This window comes from Phocoena sinus, chromosome X (assembly GCF_008692025.1).
Source record: "Phocoena sinus isolate mPhoSin1 chromosome X, mPhoSin1.pri, whole genome shotgun sequence".
NCBI lineage: Eukaryota > Metazoa > Chordata > Mammalia > Artiodactyla > Phocoenidae > Phocoena > Phocoena sinus.
In genome coordinates this window covers 78677155-78701677 of record NC_045784.1, presented here as the reverse complement: position 1 = coordinate 78701677, position 24523 = coordinate 78677155, and the positions used below count along the sequence as shown (strand labels likewise).

At 35.9% G+C, this 24523-nt stretch overlaps 1 non-coding gene across 1 annotated transcript; it reads right to left on the bottom strand.

Annotated features, from left to right (window-relative positions):
- Positions 1–22164: 22164 nt before the first annotated feature.
- On the bottom strand, positions 22165–22268 carry LOC116748153. The gene has a single exon (XR_004348174.1). It is a non-coding gene; the product is annotated as a U6 spliceosomal RNA (small nuclear RNA).
- Between the last annotated feature and the right edge of the window lie 2255 nt (positions 22269–24523).

The window sequence follows — 24523 nt, the reverse complement described above, 5'->3', positions numbered from 1 at the left end:
CTATATACTTTACTAAGGGTCTTAAAGTTGGGAAGACCAATCCTGGAATTTAATTTTTTTTTTCTTAAATACTATGGTGGAGTATCTTTGACATAATAAGCAATGTATTTCTAACTTGTAGCTTTGGTATTACCACTTTAAAAATCACACGACACTTCTCTCTTGGGAAAATAGTCAGCATCCTAACAGGAAACAGAATTTACTGTAGATGGTACAAATGAAGGGACTTTTACTGAAGGGACCATTAATGAAATGTGCAAAGGCTACAGGGATAAACAAGGAATATTACAACACTTATAAATAAGCAATTGTGGAAAACCACTAGCACTCCTAGGATCAAGTGGAGGAAATAATGTTATCAAAACCCAGTAAAATGTGTTGCAGTATGGGAGAATTTCCCAGTGGGAAACTGCATTCAAGGCGGGAGATGTGGCTATTATCAGAGACATTGTGCCAAAGTAAGAGATGTATTAGTTACCTCAGGCTGCCATATCAAAATAACATACACTGAGTGGCTTAAGCAACATAAGTTTATTTCTCACATTTCTGGAGGCTGGGAAGTCCAATATTAAGGTGCCAGTTGATTGAGTTCCTGGCAAGGCTCTCTTCCTGGCTTGTAGATGGCCACCTTCTTAATGTGGGCTCACATAGCCTTTCCTCAGTGTGTGTGCTTAGGGAAAGAGAGAAGAGAGAGTAAAGGGAAATGAGAGAAGAGAGGAGAGGAGAGGAAAAAAGAGATTTCTACCACTTTTTATAAGACCACAAGTCCTTTTGAATTAGGATTCCATTTTTATGACCTCATTTAACCTTAATTGCCTCCTAAAAGCCCTACATCCAAATATAGTCACACTTTGAGGATTAAGGCTTCAACATATGGATCTGGGGACTGGGTCACAGTTCAATCCATAGAAGCGAGGGAGCAGCTAAGAAAAATCAGGACCTCTTTCTCCCTATGTCCTCCCATATCTTACCAGTTCCTAAATTACTCAAAGCCAACCACAGGCCAACTAACAAGGGAATCTAGATAAGCAGTACATAAGCATCAGTATCTAAGGACACAGAACAGGCAAAGGACAGATTGCAAATATGGTGAGGAAGCAAGTGGAGAATTTACAACTCAGCTAATCCATATGGCATCTTTACATCTGAAAAGGGAAGTTACAGTATAAGCTTAGGTTATTATATTACTCAGGGAAAAAGGTGGTACATGACAGGGAGAGATGTTGCTGAGGCCCTGGAAAATGATACTGGATATGGTGAGCTAATATGGATCTGAGTAAAGAAATTACATTATGACCACTCAAACCAGCATTATCCAGGAGTTAATTGGAAACTGAACTAGCTACCATAAATCTGAATTGAAAACCAGTCAAGTCAACAAGAAATTAGTTTCCTTAGGACCAAGGAGGCACCCTCGCACCTGCAGGACAACTTGTTCCAAACAGAGGGAGGTATAAGCTTTCTGGTAGAGCTGCAACTGCTGAGAAGCTGGCCTTGTTGCAGTTTCTCCCAGATGTTTTTTTAGATAAGCAACAGGAAAGCAGCATAGGTGACTACTCAGTAGCAGAGGGAAACAGTTGACTCCCAAATCCATAACCATCATTCAATGAAAGCAAATACTCACAGACCCTAATGAATAGCAGTGGGAATTGCATTGCTGGAATTCTAAAAATAAAAGTATCAAAATCTTCTTTACAATGGAAGTAATGGCAAAACAGCACACCTAAGACACCAAACCTGGAGAAAAGCAGTATATCCCTGACATGTAAGAAGTGGATCATTCTGACATCAAGGGCTTCAAGACAGCTCCAATGACCTGTGGGCAAGTTTTGTGTTTTAAACATAAAAAAGTCTCCACAAAGCCATGGGAACTCAGAGGAGGATATCCATTAGGCTGCATGTGATCATAGGAGAAGCATGAATAAAGACATAAAAATACAGGAAACATAATACAGAAAACTATAAACAATAAAGAAAAGATAGAAATACTAAAGAATAAGGGAAGAAGAAATATAGTACGTATCCATTATCATTCCACCTGTGCCTGGCATTAACCACTGATTAAGCCATGTGGCTGACAGGATTTGGTGCTCCTGTCAAGTGTCAGGCCTGTGCCTCTGAGGTGAGAAAGCTTAGTTCAGTCATTGGTCCACCAGAGACCTCCCAGGTCCACGTAATATCAAATGGCAAAGGCTCTCCCAGAGACTTCCATCGAAATTCTAAGACCCAGCTCCACTCAATACCAGCAAGCTACAGTGCTGGACGCCCTATGCCAAAAAATTAGCAAGACAGGAACACAACTCCACCCATTAGCAGAGAGGCTGCCTAAAATCATAATAAGGTCACAGCATCTCACAACACACCACTGGATATGGTCCTGCCCACCAGAAACATAAAATCCAGCCTCATCCACCAGAAAAGAGGCACCAGTCCCCTGAACCAGAAAGCCTATGCAACCCACTTAACCAACCTTAGCCACTGGGGGCAGACACCAATAACAACAGGAACTACGAAGTTGTAGCCTGCAAAAAGGAGACCCCAAACAAAGTAAGTTAAGCAAAACGAGAAGACAGAGAAACACACAGAAGATGAACAAGCAAGGTAAAAACCCACCAAACCAAACAAATGAAGAGGAAACAGGCAGTCTACCTGAAAAAGAATTCAGAGTAATGATAGTAAAGATGATCCAAAATCTTGGAAAAAGAATGGAGAAAATAAAAGAAACGTTTAACAAAGACCTAGAAGACCTAAAGAGCAAACAAACAATGATAAACAACACAATAAATTAAATTAAAAATTCTTTAGAAGGAATCAATAGCAGAATAACTGAGGCAGACGAATGGGTAAGTGACCTGGAGATAAAATAGTGGAAACAACTACTGCAGATCAGAATAAAGTAAAAAGAATGAAAAGAATTGAGGACAGTCTCAGAAACACCTGGGAAAACATTAAAAGCACCAACATTTGAATTATAGGGGTCCCAGAAGTGGAAGAGATAAAGGAAGGGTCTGAGAAAATTTTTGAAAAGATTATAGTTGAAAATTTCTCTAATATGGGAAAGGAAAGAGTCAATAGAGTCCAGGAAACACAGAGAGTCCCATACAGGATAAATCCAAGGAGAAACACGCCAAGACACATATCAAAAATTAAACACATATCAAACTATCAAAAATTAAATACAAAGAAAAAATATTAAAAGCAGCAAGAGAAAAACAACAAATAACATACAAGGGAATCCCCATAAGGTTAACAGCTAAACTTTCAGCAGAAACTCTGCAAGCCAGAGGGCAGTGGCAGGACATATTTAAAGTGATGAAAGGGGAAAACCTACAACCAATATTACTCTACCCAGCAAGGATCTCATTCAGATTTGACAAAGAAATTAAAACCTTTACAGACAAGCAAAAGTTAAAAGAATTCCTCACGACCAAACCAGCTTCACAACAAACACTAAAGGAACTTCTCTAAGCAGGAAAAACAAGAGAAGGAAAAGACCTACAATAACAAACACAAAACAATTAAGAAAATAGTAATACGAACATACATATCAATAGCTACCTTAAATGTAACTTGAATAAATGCTTCAACAAAAAAACATACACTGGCTGAATGGATGCAAAAATAAACCCTGTATATATGCTGTCTACAGGAGACTCACATAGGACATAGGGACACATACAGACTGAAAGTGAAGGTATGGAAAAAGATTCCATGCAAATGGAAACCAAAAGAAAACTGGAGTAGCGATTCTAATATCAGACAAAATAGACTTTAAAATAAAGACTACTAGAGGAGACAAAGAAAGACACTACATAATGATCAAGGGATCTATCCAAGAAGAAGATATAACGATGGCAAATATTTGTGCACCCAACATAGGAGCACCTCAATACATAAGGCAAATGCTAATAGCCATAAAAGAGGAAAACAACACAATCATAGTAGGGGACTTTAACACCACACTTTCACCAATGGACAGATCATCAAATATGAAAATAAATAAGGAAACACAAGCTTTAAATGATACATTAAACAAGATGGATTTAATTGATATTTATAAGACATTCCATTTAATTCATATTTATAAGACATTCCATCCCAAAACAACAGAATACACTTTCTTCTCAAGTGCTCATGGAACATTCTACAGGATATATCACATTTTGGGTCACAAATGAAGCCTTGGTAAATTGAAGAAATTTGAAATCATATCAAGTATCTTTTCTGAACTCAATGCTATGCGACCAGGTATCAATGAGAGGAAAATATCTGTAAAGAATACAAACACAGGGAGGTTAAACAATACTCTACTTAATAACCAAGATGTCACTGCAGAAATCAAAGAGGAAATCCAAAAATACTTAGAAACAAATGACAATGAAAACACAACTACCTAAAACCTATGCAATGCAGCAAAAGCAGTTCTAAGAGGGAAGTCTAAAGCAATACAATCCTACCTCAAGAAACAAAAAACATCTCAAATAAACAACCTAACCTTACACAAAAAGCAACTGGAGAAAGAAGAACATGAAAACTCCAAAGTTAGCAGAAGGAAAGAAAGCATAAAAATCAAATCAGAAATAAATGTAAAAGAAATGAAGAAAATAATAGCAAAGATCAATAAAACTGTAGCTGTTTCTTTGAGAAGATAAACAAAATTGATAAACCATTAGCCAGACTCATCAAGAAAAAAAGGGAGAAGACTCAAATCAATAGAATTAGAAATGAAAAAGGAGAAGTAACAACTGACAGTGCACAAATACAAAGGATCATGAGAGATTATTACAAGCAACTATATGACAATAAAATGGACAACATGGAAGAAATGGACACATTCATAGAAAAACACAACCTTCTGGGACTGAACCAGGAAGAAATGGAAAATATAAACAGACCAATCATAAGCACTAAAATCGAAACTGTGATTTAAAATCTTCCACCAAACAGAAGGCCAGGACCAGATGGCTTCACAGGCGAATTCTATCAAACATTTAGAGAAGAGCTAACACCTATCCCTCTCAAACTCTTCCAGAATACAGCAGAGGGACGAATACCCCCAAACTCATTCTATGAGGCCACCATTACCCTGATACCAAAACCAGACAAAGATGTTGGAAAGAAAGAAAACTACAGGCCAATATCACTGATGAATATACATGCAAAAATCCTCAAGAAAATTCTAGCAAACAGAATCTAACTGTATATTAAAAGGATCATACAGCATGATGAAATGGCTTTTATCCAGGAATGCAAGGATTCTTCATTATAAACAAATCAATCAATGTGATACACCATATTAACAAACTGAAGGATAATAATCATATGATAATCTCAATAGATGCAGAAAAAACTTTCGACAAAATTCAACACCGATTTATGATAAAAACCCTCTGGAAAGTAGGCATAGAACCAACTTACCTCAACATAATAAAGGCTCTAAATGACAAACCCACAGCCAACATTATTCTGAATGGTGAAAAACCGAAATAATTTCCTCTAAGATCAGGAACAAGACAAGGTTGTCCACACTCACCACTCTTATTGAACATAGTTTTGGAAGTTTTAGTCACAGCAATCAGAGAAGAAAAAGAAATAAAAGGAATCCAAATTGGTAAGGAAGAAGAAAAGCTGTCATTGTTTGCAGATGACATGATACACTACATAGAGAATTCTAAAGAGGCTACCAGAAAACTACTAGATCTAATCAATGAATTTGGTAAAGTAGCAGGACACAGAATGAATGCACAGAAATCTCTTGCATTCCTTTACACTAATGATGAAAAATCTGAAAGAGAAATTAAGGAAACACTCCCATTTACCACTGTAACAAAAGGAACAAAATACCTAGGAATAAACCTACTGAAGGAGACAAAAGACCTGTATGCAGAAAATATAAGACACTTATGAAATTAAATACGATACAAACAGATGGAGAGATATACCATGTTCTTGGATTGGAAGAATCAACATTGTGAAAATGACTCTATTACCCAAAGCAATCTAGAGATTCAATACAATCCCTATAAAACTACCACTGGCATTTTTCACAGAACTAGAACAAAAAGTTTCACAATTTGTATGTAATCACAAAAGACCCAAATAGCCAAAGCAATATTGAGAAAGAAAAATGGAGCTGGAGGAATCAGTGTCCTGGGTTTCAGACTATACTACAAAGCTCCAGTAATCAAGGCAGTATGATACTGGCACAAAAAGAGGAATATAGATCAATGGAACAGGATAGAAAACCCAGAGGTATACCCACGCACCTATGTTCACCTTATTTTTGATAAAGGAGGCAAAAATATACAATGGAGAAAACACAGCCTTTTCAATAAATGGTGTGGGGAAAATTGGACAGCTACATATAAAAGAATGAAATTAGAACACTTCCTAACATGATACACAAAAGTAAACTGAAAATGGATTAAAGATTTAATATAAGGCCAGACACTATAAAACTCTTAGAGGAAAACATAGGCAGAACACCCCATGACATGAATCACAGCAAGATGCTTTATGACCCACCTCTTAGAGAAAAGGAAATAAAAGCAAAAATAAACAAATGGGACCTAATGAAACTTAAAAGCTTTTGTACAGCAAAGGAAAACATAAACAAGACAAAAGGACAACCCTCAGAATGGGAGAAAATATTTGCAAATGAAGCAATGGACAAAGGACTAATCTGCAAAATATACAAGCAGCACATGCAGCTCAATATCCCAAAAACAAACAACCCAATCCAAAATGGGCAGAAGACCTAGACATTTCTCCAAAGAAGATATACAGATTGCCAACAAACACATGAAAGGATGCTCAACAACATTTATCATTAGAGAAATGCAAATCAAAACTACAATGAGGTATCACCTCACATCAGTCGGAATGGCCATCATCAAAAAATATACAAACAATAAATGCTGGAGAGGGTGTGGAGCAAAGGGAACCCTCATGCACTGTTAGTGGGAATGTAAATTGATACAGCCACTATGGAGAATAGTATGGAGGTTCCTTAAAAACCTAAAAATAGAACTACCATGTGACCCAGCAATCCCACTACTGGGTGTATAACCTAAAAAAACCATAATTCAATAAGAGTCATGTACCACAATGTTCATTGCAGCTCTATTTACAATAGCCAGAACATGGAAGCAACCTAAGTGTCCACTGACAGATGAATAGATAAAGAAGATTTGGCACATATATAAAATGGAATATTACTCAGCCATATAAAGAAACAAAATCGAGTTATTTGTAGTGAGGTGGATGGACGTAGACTCTGTCATTCAGAGTGAAGTAATTTAGAAAGAGAAAAACAAATACTATATGGTAACACATATATATGGAGTCTAAAAATAAATATAAATGGTTCTGAAGAATCTAGAGGCAGGACAGGAATAAAGATGCAGATATAGAGAATGGACGTGAGGACTCAGGGAGGGGGAATGGTAAGCTGGGATGAAGTGAGAGTGGTATGTACATATGTATGCTTCCAAATGTAAAATAGATAGCTAGGGGGAAGCATCCACATAGCACAGAGAGATTAGCTCTGTGCTTTGTGGCCCTGTAGAGGGGTGAGATAGGGAGGGTGGGAGGGGTATGCAAGTGGGAGGAGATATGGAGATATACGTATATGTATAGCTGATTCACTTTGTTATAAATCAGAAATTAACACACCATCGTAAAGCCATTATACTCCATTAAAGATGTTAAAAAAGGAAAAAAAAAAACAGTCAAGGATAAAATAAGAGAGAATTAAAAAAGAAAGAAAGAAAGAAAAACACAGAGATTAAGCTCATGTATGAATAGGGATGTGAAATTCCAGAATAAAATATTAGCAAATTGAATCCAGAAGTAAATATAAAAACAATCCATTGCTACCAAGTGAAATTTAACTTATTAATGTAAGGTGAGTTAATACTATCACTAAAATAATAAATAATAACAGGTTATAGAGGACCAATTCAACTGTTCATTGTAATAGATCCTGCAAATCACGTGCTAATATTCAATGGACATTCGTGACTTAACAGATATCCTCTTGGGAGTGATGTCAGCAACATGCCGACATTTGTTACTAGGAGGAAGGTAATACTTTGTTAGTAGGAGGCAGGAAAGATAGTTGCTGAACTCCTGCTAACTTTGTGGGTTGCCCACCCAGGGGTATGAGACTTGACTATATCACAACTCTGCCCCTTCTACTTGTCTTCTTTACGTCTTTAGTTGTAGATCTTTTCTGGTAGGTTCTGGAAAAGAAGATCTGTTCTGGTAGAAAAGATCTTTTTTATCAATGATTGTTCTGCAAATAGTTGTGATTTTTTATGTGTTTGTGAGAGGAGGTGAGGTCAGGTTCTTTCTACTCTGCTGTCTTCTCAAATTAAAATTTGGGATTAAAAGTGCTGACATTATAAAATGAATGACTTAGAAAGGAGACATAACAGTCATAAACATGTATGCAACATCAACATAGCATACGTGAAATGGAAATATTTTAAATGATTGGAAAACAATAAAAGTACTATCGTAGTGGAAGACTTTTAAGACACTCAAAATAAGACATGTCCATTAGGAAAAAAGAAAAAAAAATAAGGAACTGAATGATGTAATTAATAAAGTCAATCTAATCCATATCTATAAAATTTTGTAAAATTTGAATGATTCTTATATATCCATGTTTATTATATATCCATAAGTTGATTGGAAGAGGAATAAAAATATACCACTTTAAAAGATGTGGGGATGGAGCGCAGGGAGAAGAGGACGGAGCGCAGGGAGAAGACTGGGGTTGGCGGCTTGAACATAGCCTGAAGGGGTTAGTGCACCACGACTAGGGAGTTCGGGGAAAAGCCTGCACCTGCCGAAGAGGCAAGAGACTTTTTCTTCCCTCTTTGTTTCCTGGTGCGCGAGGAGAGGGGTTTAAGAGTGCTGCTTAAAAGAACCCCAGAAACGGGCACGAGCCGCGGCTAAAAGCGCGAACCCCAGAGACGGGCGGGAGACGCTAGGGCTGCTGCTGCCGCCACCAGGGGGGCTGTGTGCGAGCACAGGTCACTCTCCGCGCCCCTCTTCCACGGAGCCTGTGCAGGCCGCCACTGACAGGTTCCCGGGATCCAGGGACAACTTCCCCGGCAGAACGCACGGCGGGCTAGCTTCTGTCCTGTTAAGATTTCATGCTTGACAGCTCATGCAGCTCAATATCAAAAAAAACAAATAACCCAATCCAAAAATGGACAGAAGGCCTAAATAGACATTTTTTCAAAGAAGACATATAGATTGCCAACAAACACATGAAAAGATGCTCAACATCACTAATAATTAGAGAAATGCAAATGAAAACCACAATGAGGTATCATCTCATACTGGTCAGAATTGCCATCATCAACAAATCTAGAAACAATAAATGCTGGAGAGGGTGTGGAGAAAAGGGGACACTCTTGCACTGCTGGTGGGAATGTGAATTGGTTCAGCCACTATGGAGAACAGTATGGAGGTTCCTTAAAAAATTACAAATAGAATTACCATATGACCCAGCAATCCCACTACTGGGCATATACCCTGAGAAAACCAAAATTCAAAAAGAGTCATGTACCAAAATGTTCATTGCAGCTCTATTTACAATAGCCCGGAGATGGAAACAACCTAAGCGCCCATCATCGGATGAATGGATAAAGAAGATATGGCACATATATACAATGGAATATTACTCAGCCTTAAAAAGAAATGAAGTTGAGCTATTTGTAATGAGATGGATAGACCTAGAGCCTGTCATACAGAGTGAAGTAAGTCAGAAAGAAAAAGACAAATACCATATGCTAACACATATATATGGAATTTAAGGGAAAAAAATGTCATGAAGAACCTAGGGGTAAGACAGGAATAAAGACGCAGACCTATTGGAGAAGGGACTTGGGGATATGGGGAGGGGGAAGGGTGAGTTTTGACAGGGCGAGAGAGAGTCATGGACATATACACACTAACAAACGTAGTAAGGTAGATAGCTAGGGGGAACCAGCCACAAGGCACAGGGAAATTAGCTCGGGGCTTTGTGACAGCCTGGAGGGGTGGGATGGGGAGAGTGGGAGGGAGGGAGACGCAAGGGGGAAGACATATGGGAACATATGTATATGTGTGGCTGATTCACTTTGTTATAAAGCAGAAACTAACGCACCATTGTGGAGCAATTATACCCCAATAAAGATGTTTAAAAAAAAAAAAAAAAAAGATGTGAACACCAGACCATTTCATAGTTGAGTTTCATGTAACCTATAAAAGACAGGTAATACAATGTTATCTAAGCCATTCAAGGCTATGAATGGAAAGAACCTCAATTCATGAAGCAAGTAGACCCTAGTGTTCTAGCCTGATAAAGATAGTGCCAAAAGGAAACTATGCACTAACCTTATTTAATAATATAGATGCCAAAGTTCTAAATTAAATATTAGAATATTTGACATTTCAGTATAGGAAAAGTAAAATCTGTCCAAAGAAAATTTATTCTAGAAATATAAGAATCTCAACATCAAGATACCTAATAGCATATTTAATTATTTTAACAAGTTTAAGGGAAAATGTGATCATGTCAATAGATATATTTGATAAAATTCAGCATCCCTATTCCTTATAAAAATTGACATATAATAGAAAAAGAAAGGAAATAATTAAATCTGAGAAAAAGTATTCATCAAATACCAACAGCAGAAATAATTTTATGTGGTAAAATGCTGAAGCCATTTATATTAAAATAGTAGAATACTGTTATCATTATTATTTGAAAATAAATTATAATGCAACAGAAAAAAAGAGGAAAATTAAATACTTGATACAAGTAATGGAAAAGAAAATATTATTTTCCTTCATCATGTATTATAGTAAATAAACTCCTAGTGCTTATAAGGGAATTTTGTAAATTAGCTGGGTATTAGATAAATACCCAGAGTTCAGTGTTGTTTCTCTTTACTAGCAATAACCAAAGCTACATATGGAAATCAAAGAAATTCCAAATTAAAAATAAAAACTATAAAATAATAACAAATTCTATGTGGACTTATAAATGCTTGAGTACAAGGAAGAAATCATGAAAGAAGAATAATAGTGTGGTTTAGCTTTAGGATTGAGGATAGGCAAGTTAGTGGAACAAAATAAGGAGCCCACAAATAAATCCGTAAATACATAGAAATTTAATCTATGAAAAGAAATGGTTTCATTTCAGTAGAAAAGAATGATTTGTTTAAATAAATTGCCTTGGTGCATCTGGAAGTAAATAAATTTGTACTCCTACCTTATAAGATATGCAATAATTAACACTGATGCATAAGTACTTAAGTTTAAAAAAATACACAAGAAATTATGCAGAAAATTTAGGAAATTGTAGTGTAAAGTATGGGTTGGGCAAATATTTCTAATGAAGAAAGTGAATCCAGCTTCCATACTAGTTGTCTTGGACGGCAATGCTGCCATGTGAAGATCCTTAATGGTTAAAGACCACATGAAAAATGAGGACAAACTGAGACCAGCTTCAACCTCCTGATGTGTGATTGAGGCCATCTTGAATCTTCCAGGCCCAACTGAATGCCAGATGATATGGGCAAAACCAGTAGAAGAACTGACCAGCTGATCCTAGCTCAACATGCTAACCAATAGAATGGGGAACAAATAAAATATAATTTTTTTAAAGCCAGTAAGTTTTGTGGCAGTTTTTTAGTGAAAAATAACTAATATAATAGTCTTGATGGTTGTGGTAAATATTAAAGACAAAGTAAATTCTTCCCTAGTTTGCCTAAAATAATATTTATGTGCTTGAAATACTCATTCATGTATTTTTTAAAAGCAGGGAATAAAATCCAGAAGTATAATTTAAAAAAAAAAGTGAATCCAGAGCTTTGAAAGAAAAGATGGACATATTTGACAATATAAAACAAAAAGCTTTTATGGCAAAGTATACATAAACAAAATCAAAGAGTACATAATATTTATCCGCTTTCTCAAATTTCTTTGTGTATCAGGCCTGTTTGTACTTACAATGCATATTATAGAAAAAGATATCAGTCATACATAAGAAGACAAATAGCTAGATAGAAAAATGGCAAACCATACAAATGGATGATTCATTTAAGTACAAATTGAAACTGGCTAAAATGTGATAATACGCCTATGGGAAAATGCCTATGAATGCCACCAGGGAAATGCTAATTAAAACTGATATAGCATTTTTCACCCAAAATAGTGACAAAAATAAGAAAAGGTGTGCTAATGGAAATGTGGGTGAAATGTAACTTCCAGTTTTGCTGGTGTAATATGAATTGTTCAGGCCTTTAGGGAAAGTAATTTTGTCCTTGTGGAAACCTACAATAGATATAAAAGCACCACTATGTAAGGATATATGTAACACTGTAATATTAAAACAAACAACCAAGACCAACATCAACAACTAGAAAGAAAGGGGAATGGTTGAAGAAAATGTGGTTCATTCATATAATGGAATATCATGCAGATGTTAAGATACCAAGTTATATTTATACCAACCAACTTATAAGACCTTCCACAATGTAATTTTAGGCGAGAAAAATGAGATCTAGTGAAGTTTAAATGATTTATTTACATAAAATGAAGACAAATCCCATATATGCAAATATATATTATAGGTTTATGTATAATTTTATGAAGATGGAGGAAAGTATTGAAGAGTGTATATCAGGCTATAAAAATTGATTATCTAGGGTTGGGGTGGAGTGATAAAGTGAGTTGGAGGAAAGTTAGGGGAGAAGGAGGAAGAGAAAGGAAAAAATAAGAGCAATAGTTACAGGTGGAACTTTGAGTACATGGATAAGTATAAAGTGCAGTACTCAACAGAAAAAGGATAAGGACACAAGCCATCAACTATATGGAACGAATATAGTGTAAGACACACAGAGGAGGATTTAGAATATTTAGAACTATTCCCTTAAGCCCAATGGTTAAGAGTTATTATCTGTTCTCTAAGCAGAATGAATTGGGGATTGATGTCAAGACCTTTTATGCACCATTTGTGTTTAGTTCTGTATATTATAAATTGTATAACTTTCTCAGAGAAAAATAGTACTAGAAGAAAAAATGACTTAGATTCAATTAAATTTGACTAGTTATATTTCAGATATGCTAACACTGGGATAAAGGTGTCATTGTAATTTTTTTCATTTTGATGATATTGAATAGCACTAATAATTTTTCCCTTTTTTGAGATTGAATTAATTTTTTTGAATTAAAAATATTTATTGGAGTATAGTTGATTTACAATGTGTTAGTTTAGGTGTACAACGAAAGGATTCAGTTATACATATACATATATTCATTCTTTTTCAGATTCTTTTCTCATATAGGTTATCAGAGAACACTGAGTAGAGTTCCCTGTGTTATACAGTAGGTCGTTGTTGCTTATCTATCTTATATATATGTAATATATATATATTATCCATAGTAGTGTGTATGTTAATCCCAAGCTCCTGATTTACCCCCCACACACATTTCCACTTTGGTAACCATAAGTTTGGTCTTGATATTGGTAAGTCTGTTTCTGTTTTGTAGAAAAGTTCACTTGTATCATTAAAAAAAAAAATTAGATTCCAGATATGAGTGATATATGATATTTGTCTTTCTCTGTCTGACTTACGTCACTTTGTGTGATACTCTCTAGGTACATCCATGTTGCTGCAAATGCCATTATTTCATTCTTATTCATGGCTAATATCTCATTGTATATATTACCACATCTTCTTTATGCATTTTCTGTTGATGGACATTTAGGCTGCTTCCATGTCCTGGCTATTGTAAATAGTGCTGCCATGAACATTGAGGTGCATGTATCCTTTCAGATTGTGGTTTCCTCCAGATATATGCCCAAGAGTGGGATTGCTGGATCATATGGTAGTTCTATTTTTACTTTTTTGGGGAACTTCTATATTGTTCTCCACAGTGGCTCTACCAATTTACATTCCCACCAACAGTTCAGGAGGGTTCCCTTTTCTCGATACCCTCTCCAGCATTTATTGTTTGTAGATATTTTGATGATGGCCATTCTGACTGGTGTGAAGTGATACTTCATTGTAGTTTTGATTTGCATTTCTCTAATAATTAGTGACGTTGAGTATCTCTTCATGTGTTTTTTGTCACCTGTATGTCTTCTTTGGAGAAATGTCTATTTAGATTTTCTGCCCATTTTTTGATTGGGTTGTTTGGTTTTTTAATATAGAGCTGCATGAGCTGTTTGTATATTTTGGAGATTAATCCCTTGTCAGTCACTTCATTTGCAAGTATTTTCTCCCATTCTGTGGGTCATCTTTTCATTTTGTTTATGGTTTCCTTTGCTGTACAGAAACTTTTAAGATGAATTAGGTCTGATTTGTTTATTTTTGTTTTTATTTTCATGACTCTATGAGAAGATTTTGCTACAACTTATGTCAAAGGGTGTTCTGCCCATGTTTTCCTCTAAGAGTTCTATAGTGCCCTGTCTTACATTTAGGTCTTTGATCTATTTTAAGTTTGTTTTGTGTATGGTGTTGGGAAATGTTCTAATTTCATTCTTTTATATGTAGCTGTCCAGTTTTCCCAGCACTGCTTATTGAAGAGACTGTCTTTTCTCCATTGTATATTCTTGCCTCCTTTGTCTTAGATTAATTGACCATAGGTGTGTGGGTTTATTTCTGGGCGTTATATCCTGTTCCATTGATCTGTATTTCTGTCCTTGTGCTAGTACCATGTTTTAATTACTGTAGCTTCATAATTTAGTCTGAAGTCAGGGAGCCTGATTCCTCCAACTCCGTTTTTCTGTCTCAAGATTGCTTTGACTATTAAGGGTCTTTTGTGTTTCCATATAAACTTAAATTTTTTTGTTCTAGTTCTATGAAAAATGGCATTGGTAATTTGATAGGGATTGCATTGAATCTGTAGATTACCTTGGATAGTATAGTCATTTTGACAATATCGATTCTTCCAATCCAAGAACATGGTATGTCTTTCCATCTGTTTCTGTCATCTTTGATTTCTTTCATCAGCATCTTATAGTTTTCAGACTACAGCTATTTATTCTCCTTAGGTAGGTTTATTCCTAGGTATTTTATTCTTTTTGATGCAATGGTAAATGGGCTCAACAAAATACTAGCTAACTCAATCCAACAACACATTGAAAGCATCATACACCATGATCAAGTGGGATTTATCCCAGGGATGCAAGGATTCTTCAATATATGCAAATCAATCAGTGTGATACAGCACAGTAAAAAGCTGAAGAATAAAAACCACATGATCATCTCAATAGATGCAGAAAAAGCTTTGGATAAAATTCACCACCCATTTGTGATTAAAAAAAAAAAACTCTCCAGAAAGTGGGCATAGAGGGAACTTACCTCAACATAATAAAGGACATACATGACAAATCCATAACTAACATCATTCTCAATGGTGAAATGCTGAATGCATTCCCTCTAAGATCAGGAGCAAGACAAGGATGTCCACTGCCACCACTTTTATTCAAACAGTTTTGGAAGTCTTAGCTATGCCAGAGTAGAAAAAGTAATAAAAGGAATCCAAATTGGAAAAGAAGAATTAAAACTGTCACTGTTTGCAGGTGACATGTTACTATATATAGAAAATCCTAAAGATGCTACCAGGAAACTACTAGAGCTCATCAATGAATTTGGTAAATTTGCAGAACACAAAATTAGTACTCAGAAATCTCTTGCATTCCTATACACTAACAATGAAATGTTAGATTTTTTCACTTTTAAATATTTATTTTAAACCTTATATACAGCAGATTCCACATATTTTGGTGTACAGTTTTATGTATACCAATAAATGCATAGTTGTGTAATCACCTCCACACACACAAAAAAAAAACAGTTCCATCACTCCCCAGAAATTCCCTCATACTATCCCTTTGTCACACCTTTCCCTCTAATCCCCAACTCCTTGTCACTGTTCTATTCTTCTTTCCCACATTGTTGCCTTTTAAAGAATACTGTATATGTGGAATCAAATAGTATATAGCCCTTTGAGTCAGATTTCTTTCACTTGGCAAAATGAATTTGAGATTCATCCAGATTGTGACATGTTTTAATAGTTTGCTGCATTAATAACTGTAATAAAGTATAAGCATAAAAGAATTATTAACTTAATATATTGACTTGCCAAAGAAATTCTTTATTCTATATTGATGTATAGTTGATTTTCAATATTATATTAGTTCCAGGTGTACAACATAGTGGTTTGATATTTTTATAGATTATGCTCCATTTAAATTTGTTATAAAATATTGGCTATATTACCTGTGTGCTATACATTGCATCCTTCTATCTTATTTATTTTATACCTAGTTGTTTGTACCTTTTAATCCTCTTCCCCTATCTTGTCTCTACCTCTACCACCTCACTGATGACCACAAGTTTGTCTACTGTATCTGTGAGTGTATTTCTGTTTTGTAATACTTATTTATTTGTCTTAATTCTTCAGATTTCACATATAAGTGAAGACATACATTATTTGTCTTTATCTGACTTCATTAAGCATAATACCATCCAGGTCCATTCATTTTGTTGCAAATGGCAAAAATTCATTCTTTTTTATGGCTGAGTAATATTCCTGTGTGTATGTGTGTGTGTGTGTGTGTGTGTGTGTGTGTGTGTGTGTGTGTGTATCATAGCTTCTTTATCCATACATCTGTTGATGGACATTTTAGGTTGTTTCCCTCTCTTAGCCATTGTAAATAATGCTGCTGTAAACATTGGGATATACATATCTTTTCAAATTAGTGTTTTCATTTTACTCAGATGCATACTAAGGAGTGGAATTGCTGGATCACATGGTAGTTCTATTTTTAATTTTTTGAGGAAGCTCCAACTGTTTTCCATAATGGCTATACCATTTTTCATTCCCACCAATAGTGGACAAGGGTTCCCTTCCCTCCACATCATCACCACCATTGATTATTTGTTGTCTTTTTGACAATAGCCATTCTGACAAATGTGAGGTGATATCTCACTGTGGATTTGATTAGCATTTCTCTGGAATAGATCCCAGTTGATCATGGTGTATGACATTTGTATGTACTGTTGAATTCAGTTTGCTGTTATATTGTTGAGGATTTTTGCATCTATATTCATCAGAGATATTAGCCTATAAGTTTCTTTTTGTTTTGTAGTGTCTTAGATTTTAGTATCAGGTTATGGGTGGCCACATAGAATTAGATTGGGAATATTGGCTCTTCTATAATATCTTGAGAAGGATAGTTATTAACTCTGTTTTAAATGTTTGTAGATTTACCCTGTGAAGACAACCAGTTCTGGGTTTTGTTTGCTAGGAGATATTTTGTTTGTTTTTACTGATTCAATTTCAATGCTACTATCAGTTGGTTTAGATTATCTATTTCTTCTTGATTTAGTCTTGGAAGATTGTATGTTTCTAGGAATTTATCCATTTCTTCTAGGTTGTTCGACTTGTTGGTATATAACTTTGTAGTAGTCTCTTATGATTGTTTTTATTTCTAGAATGTCAGTTGTAATTTCTTCTCTTTCTTTTTCATTAATCAGCTTGGCTAAAGGCTTATCAATTTTGATTATCTTTTCAGAAAACCAGATCTTGGCTTTTTGATCTTTTCTTTCTTTCTGTTTTTTTTTTTTTTTTTTTTTTGGTCTCTATTTTTTTCATTCTGATCGTTATTTTCTCCTTCTGTATACTGACTTTAGGCTTTGTTTCTTCTTCGACTTTGTTTAGATCGTAGGTAGTTTGTTTATCTGTGATTTTTCTTGTTTATTGAGGTAGGCCTATATCACTCTAAACTTGCCTCTTAGAACTGCTTTTACTGCATCCCATAGATTTGTTTTTCTCCTATAGATTATGGAAATTTGTGTTTTTATTTCATCTGTCTCAAGGTTTTTTTTCTGATTTACTCTTTGTTTTTTTATTGACCCATTGTTTTCTGGCCTAGCCTATGGTCTGTACTAGATAACATTCCATGTGTACTTGAAAATAATGTGTATTCTGCTATTTTTGGGTGGAATATCTTGTAGATATGCTAAGTTATTACTGTATCTACAGTTTTATACTGGTGCTCATTTAAGTTCAAACACATCCTAAAAGTTGTAAATTTTGTACCCGTCTCCCCCATGTTTTGTGTTTTTAATGCCATATTTTTCATGTTCATGTTTATCCTTTCACTTTTTATTGTAGTTAGAGATGATTTTATGATTTTTTTTTTGCCTTTTGATCTTCATACTAGCTTATTTAAGTGGATAATCCTCAGCCTTTACTCTATATTTGCCTTTATTAGTGGGATGTTTCCTTTCCTATAAATATTTACTTCTTGTAGCCTCTTCTTTCCCATTCAGAGAAGACCCTTTAACATTTATTATTAGGTAGGTTTAGTATTGATGAAGTCTTAGCTTTTGCTTCTCTGAGAAGTTCTTATCTCTTCTTCAATTCTAAATGATAATCTTGCTAGGTAGAGTATCCTCAGTTGCAGGTTTTTCCCTTTCAGCACTTTGAATATACCATGCCCTTCCTTTCTGGCCTGCAAAGTTGCTGCAGAAAAATAAGCTGATAGCCTTATGGGGGTTCCCTTGTTTATGACTATATGTTTTTCTCTTGCTGCCTTTGTAATTTTCTCTTTAACTTTTGCCATTTTAATTATGATGTATCTTGGTGTGGGTGTGTTTGGGTTCATCTTGTTTGGGACCCTCTGTGCTTCCTGTTCCTAGATATCTGTTCTTCAGGTTTGGGAAGCTTTCAGCTATAATTTCATCCAATATATTTTTAAGCCTTTTCTCTCTCTCTTCTCCCTCTGGGACCACTATAATGTGAATGTTAGTATGCTTGATGTTCTGGAAGAATCTTAAACTGCTCACATTTTAAAAATTTGTTTCTTCTTCTGCTGTTCTAATTGGGTGATTTCCATTATTCTATCTTCCAGATCACGTATGCATTCTTCTGTATCACCTAGTCTGCTGTTAATTCCTTCTAGTGTACTTTAAAATTTCAGTTATTGTATTCTTCCTTTCTGACTGGTTCTTTTTTTTTGCGTCATGGTTTATTACAAGATATTGAATATAGTTCCCTGTGCTATACATTAAATCCTTGTTGCTTATCTATTTTATATATAGTACTTTGTATCTGCTAATCCCAAACTCCTAATTTATCCCTTCCTTCCTCCTTTACTCTTTGGTAAGCATAAGTTTGTTTTCTATGTCTGTGAGTCTGTTTTTCGTTTGTAAATAAGTTCATTTGTATCACATTTTAGATTCCACATGCAAGTGATATATGATATTTGTCTTTCTGTTTCTGACTTCACTTAGTATGATAAGGTCTAGGTCCATCCATGTTGCTGCAAGTAGCATTATTTCCTTATTATTTATGGCTGAGTAATATATATATATATACACCACATCTTCTTTATCCATTTGTTTGTCAATGGACACTTAGGTTGCTTCCATGTCTTGGCTATTGTAAATAGTGTTACTATGAACATTGGAGTGCATGCATTTTTTTAATTAAGAGATTCCTCCAGATATATGTCAAAGAGTGGGATTGCAGGATCATATGGTAGCTCTATTTTTAGTTTTTAAAGGAACATCCATACTGTTCTCCATAGTGGCTGTACCAATTTACATTCCCACCAGCAGTGTAGGATGGTTCTCATTGCTCCACACCCTCTCCAGCATTTATTAATTGTAGACTTTTTGATCATGGCCATTCTAACTGGTGTGAGGTGGTACCTTATTGTAGTTTTGATTTGCATTTCTCTAGTAATTAGCAATGTTGAGCAACTTTTCATGTGCCTATTAGTCATCTGTATGTCTTCTTTGGAGAAATGTCTTTTTAGGTCTTCTGCCCAATTTTTGATTGAATTGTATGAGCTGTTTATATATTTTGTAAATTTATCCTGTGTTGTTCACATTGTCTGCAAATATTTTCTCCCAGTCCATAGTTGTTTTCATTTTGTTTATGGCTTCCTTTACTGTGAAACCCCTTATGAGTTTGATGAGGTTCCATTTGTTTGTTTTTGCTTTTATTTTTATTGCCTTGGGAGACTGACCTAAGAAAACACTGGTATGATTTATGTCAGAGAATGTTTTGCCTATGTTCTACTCAAGGAATTTTATGGTGTCATGTCTTATGTTTAACCAAAAGATTCTTTATTATATTTTCTACTTCTTTGTTAGAATTATCACTGTGTTCATCTATTCTTTTCCCTAGTTTAGTTAGCATTTTATTATTAATGCTTTCAACTCTTTACCTGAAAAATTATTTATCTCTTTTACTAATTGGTTTTTTTTCAGTGTCTTTTTATTCCTTTGTTTGAAATAAATTCCTCTCTGTTCTCATTTTGCTTATCCTTCTTTGTCTCTATGAAATTAGGTGAAACAGTTACCTGTTCTGGTCATTTTTTAGTTAATGTTTCCTAAGCCCTCCCTCTTTCCTAAAAAAAATTTACTGGAATATAGTTGATTCAAAATGTTGCATTATTTTCTGCTGTACAGCAAAGTGAATCAGTTATACATATACATATATACACTCTTTTTAAAATTCTTTTCCCATCTAGGTCATTACAGAGTATTGAGAAGAGTTACCTGTGCTATACAGTAGGTCATTATTAGTTATCTATTTTATATATAATACTATGCATATGTCAATCCTAATCTCCCAATTTACCCCTCCCCCCTTTTCCTCCCCTGGTAACCATAAGTTGTTTTCTACATCTGTGATTCTATTTCTGTTTTGTAAATAAGTTAATTTATTCTATTTTTTTATATTCCACATATAAGCAATATCATGATATTTGTTTTTCACTGTCTGACCTACTTTACTCAGTATGACAATCTCTAGGTCCAACCATGTTGTTGCAAATGATATTATTTCCTTCTTTTATATAGACGAGTAATATTTCATTGTATATATGTACCAGATCTTCTTAATCCATTTCTCTGTTGATGGACATTTATGTTGCTTCCATGTCCTCGCTATTATAAATAGTGCTGCAATGAACATTAGGGTGCATGTATCTTTTTGAATTATGGTTTTCTTTGGGTATATTCCCAGTAGTGGGATTGCAGGATCATATGGTAGTTCTATCTTTACTTCTTTAAGGAACCTCCATACACTTCTCCATAATGGTTTTACCAATTTACATTCCTACCAACAGTGCAGGAGGGTTCCTTTTTCTCCACACCCTCTCCAGCATTTATTGTTTGTAGATTTTTTGATGATGGCCATTCTGACTGGTGTGAGGTGATACGTCATTGTAGTTTTGATTTATATTTCTCTAATAATTAGTGATTTTGAGCATATTTTCATGTCCTTTTTGGCATCTATAGGTCTTCTTTGAAGAAATGTCTATTTAGATCTTCTGCCCATATTTTGACTGTTTTTTTTTTTGTTTTTTTAATATTAAGCTGCATGAGCTGTTTGTATATTTTAGGGATTAATCCCTTGTTGGTCACTTCATTAGCAATTTTTTTTTCCAATTCTGTGGATTGCCTTTTTGTTTTCTTTATGGTTTCCTTTGCTGTGCAGAAGCTTTTAAGTTTAATTAGGTCCCATTTCTTTATTTTTGTTTTTATTTTCATTACCCTAAGAGGTGGATAAAAAAAGATCCTGCTAAGATTTATGTCAGAGAGTGTTCTGCCTACCTTTTACTCTAAGAGTTTTATATATCTGGCCTTACATTTAGGTCTTTAATCCATTTTCAGTTTATTTTTTTGTATGGTTTTAGAGCATGTTCTAATTTCATTCTTTTACATGTAGCTGTCCAGTTTTCCCAACACCACTTATTGAAGAGACTTTTTGTCCATTGTATATTCTTGCTTACTTTGTCATAGATTAGGTGACCATAGGGGCTTGGGTTTATCTGTGGACTTTCTATCCTGTTCTTTGACCTACATTTCTGTTTTTGTGCCACTACCATTCTGTTTTGATTACTCTAGCTTTGTAGTATAGTCTGATGTCAGGGAGCCTGATTCCTCCAGCTCCATTTTTCTTTCTCAAGATTGCTTTGGCTCTTCAGGTCTTTTGTGTTTCCATACAAATTATAAAATTTTCTGTTCTAATTCTGTGAAAAATACCATTGGTAATTTGTCAGGGATTGCATTGAATCTGTAGGTTGATTTGAGTAGTATAGTCATTTTGACAATATTGATTCTTCCAATCAAAAATATGGATACTTCACAAATTTGCATGTCATCCTTGTGCAGTGGTCATGCTAATCTTCTCTCTGTTTTTCCAGATTTAGTATATGTGCTGCTGCAGTGAACATCCTATGCTGGTCTTGAGGTGGTGTCCTTGTGTGGGAGTATCCCTATGCAGTCTGTCTGTGCACAGTGGCTTTGGTGGAAGAGCTGGATCTGAAATCAACATGGGTCACATCTTCCCCCAATGTGTGCTGCCAGTTATCACCTTGGTGAGAGATGAGGCTGGTAATGGAGGGGCTAGAATTACAGCCATGTTTGGCCTGGGGTTGCTCTTCTGCTCAGTGGCCAACACCATTTTATTGGTGGAGGGGTCGGGTTCCATGTTGCTGGAGCATAGCCCTGAGCTTTTGGACCATGCTGACTCTGTTCCCTCTAAATGTGTTCTCTCCACCTCCCAGCACTGTCACCCTCACCCCAGAGGGGAGCAGTGCTGGAATAAGAAGGTTTGGTAGAGGTGATTGGCATGGGTTGGACATGGGTTATGGTGGTCCTGGAACCTGAGTCCCAGTCTACTCCCAAAGCAAGCACCAGAAATCGTTGCCCCTGCCATGTTCATATGTCTTTCTGAGTCCAAGCCACCTGCTTTCCTCACAATTGTGCACAACTCTCAGCCATTGCATCCTTCACCTTATTGTGGAGCTGTGCCATGGAGCAAGAGGGGACAGAGCTGGCACTCAACTCAAGCTGGGGCACACACCAGGGCAGTTGGGGGAAACCAGCCACGGTCCTGGGCAGTTTCAATCTCCTTCCTCCCCCTTATTTTGGGAGTATGCAAATGTGTGCATATCCTTCATGCATGGTGTCTAAGTTTCTTACAGCCCTGCTCTCTCAGTTCCACTGGTTTTCAAACCAACAAAGGAGAGTTGTCCTCTCAGTGTTCAACTGGGGCAGCTCCCAGGGCTGGGGCACCCAATAGGTGGCTCAAACTTCTTACTCCCCAGGGAGGATCTCCAAGCCCAGTAATCACCCTCCTCTTCTGTGTCTCCTCCAAGGGGTACAGGTCCAAATTTGATCACTTCTCTTCCTTTCTTTCCCAGCTCCGTGTAAATCTTTCTTACAGCCTTTGTTGTACAAGAGTCTTTCTCCCAGTCTCCAGTTTATTTTCAGTGAGAAGTACTTCACATGTAGATGTATTTTTGATGTTTTCATTGAGAGGAGGTGAGTTCCGTGTCCTCCTACTCTACTATCTTGACCTCTCAAGACTTTAGATTTTAATGGTGATGATGAGATTTTGGAGAATTTCAAGTAGAGGACTAACATTATCTGAACTAGTTGTTTAAAGAATCATCTGCCTAATGTTTAGAGAACCAATCGAATGGGGAAAAGTAAAAAGAGGAAGATCAGTCAGGCAACTATTGTAGATGTCCAGGAGGAAAATCATGATAGCTTGAATATGGTGATAGTGATGGAAAATGTTAGAAGGGATAAGATCCTATATATATTTTGAAGGTAGAGCCATCTGGATTTGAGGATGGACTGGATATGGATTATGAGAAAAAGAGAGAAGATCAAAGTTTTTGCCCTAAGCAACTGATGAATGGTAGTGTTGCATATTGACATGAGGAAGACTGAGAGGAGCATTTTGGAGACTGTGTATGAATTAGTTCAGTTCTGGACAATGAATTGGACAAAAAAGTGAGCTCCTTTTCAGATTCCCTCAATAGCCTCATTTCTAACTTATGATTGCAACCCTGCTAAATCAAGTTGCTGCTCTGCCATGTCTAGATTTTTTTTTTTTTTTTTGTGGTACGTGGGCCTCTCACTGTTGTGGCCTCTCCCGTTGTGGAACGCAGGCTCCAGATGTGCAGGCTCAGCAGCCATGGCTCATGGGCCCAACCGCTCCACGGCATGTGGGATCTTCCCAGACTGGGGCACGAACACGTGTCCCCTGCATCGGCAGGCAGACTCTCAACCATTGCGCCATGGGAAGCCCTGTCATGTCTAGATTTAAATGAAATTCCACACCATGTGGTATGGGATCAGTCTTCTCAAGTATGGTGACCAATTTATCATTGTTTGCCCAGGATTGAGGGGTTTCTCAGGAAGGAGGACTATCAGTGTGAAAACCCAGTCAGTCCCAGGTGAACTAGAAAGCTATTCTATTCTTGAGTAACTGTGAAGGGGCCAGATGATGTGACTCAGAATTTTTGGAAATTAACTCTTTATCATATGAACTTTTACCTAATGAGAAATGAGAGACAGATGGTGTTGTAGGTTGAGTTTTCTGGATATAAATACTTACATGGTGTTTATTATGTCATATATTTATTGTGGGTTAACACATGTGAATGAAAGGATACAGAAGTAAGATCAGATAG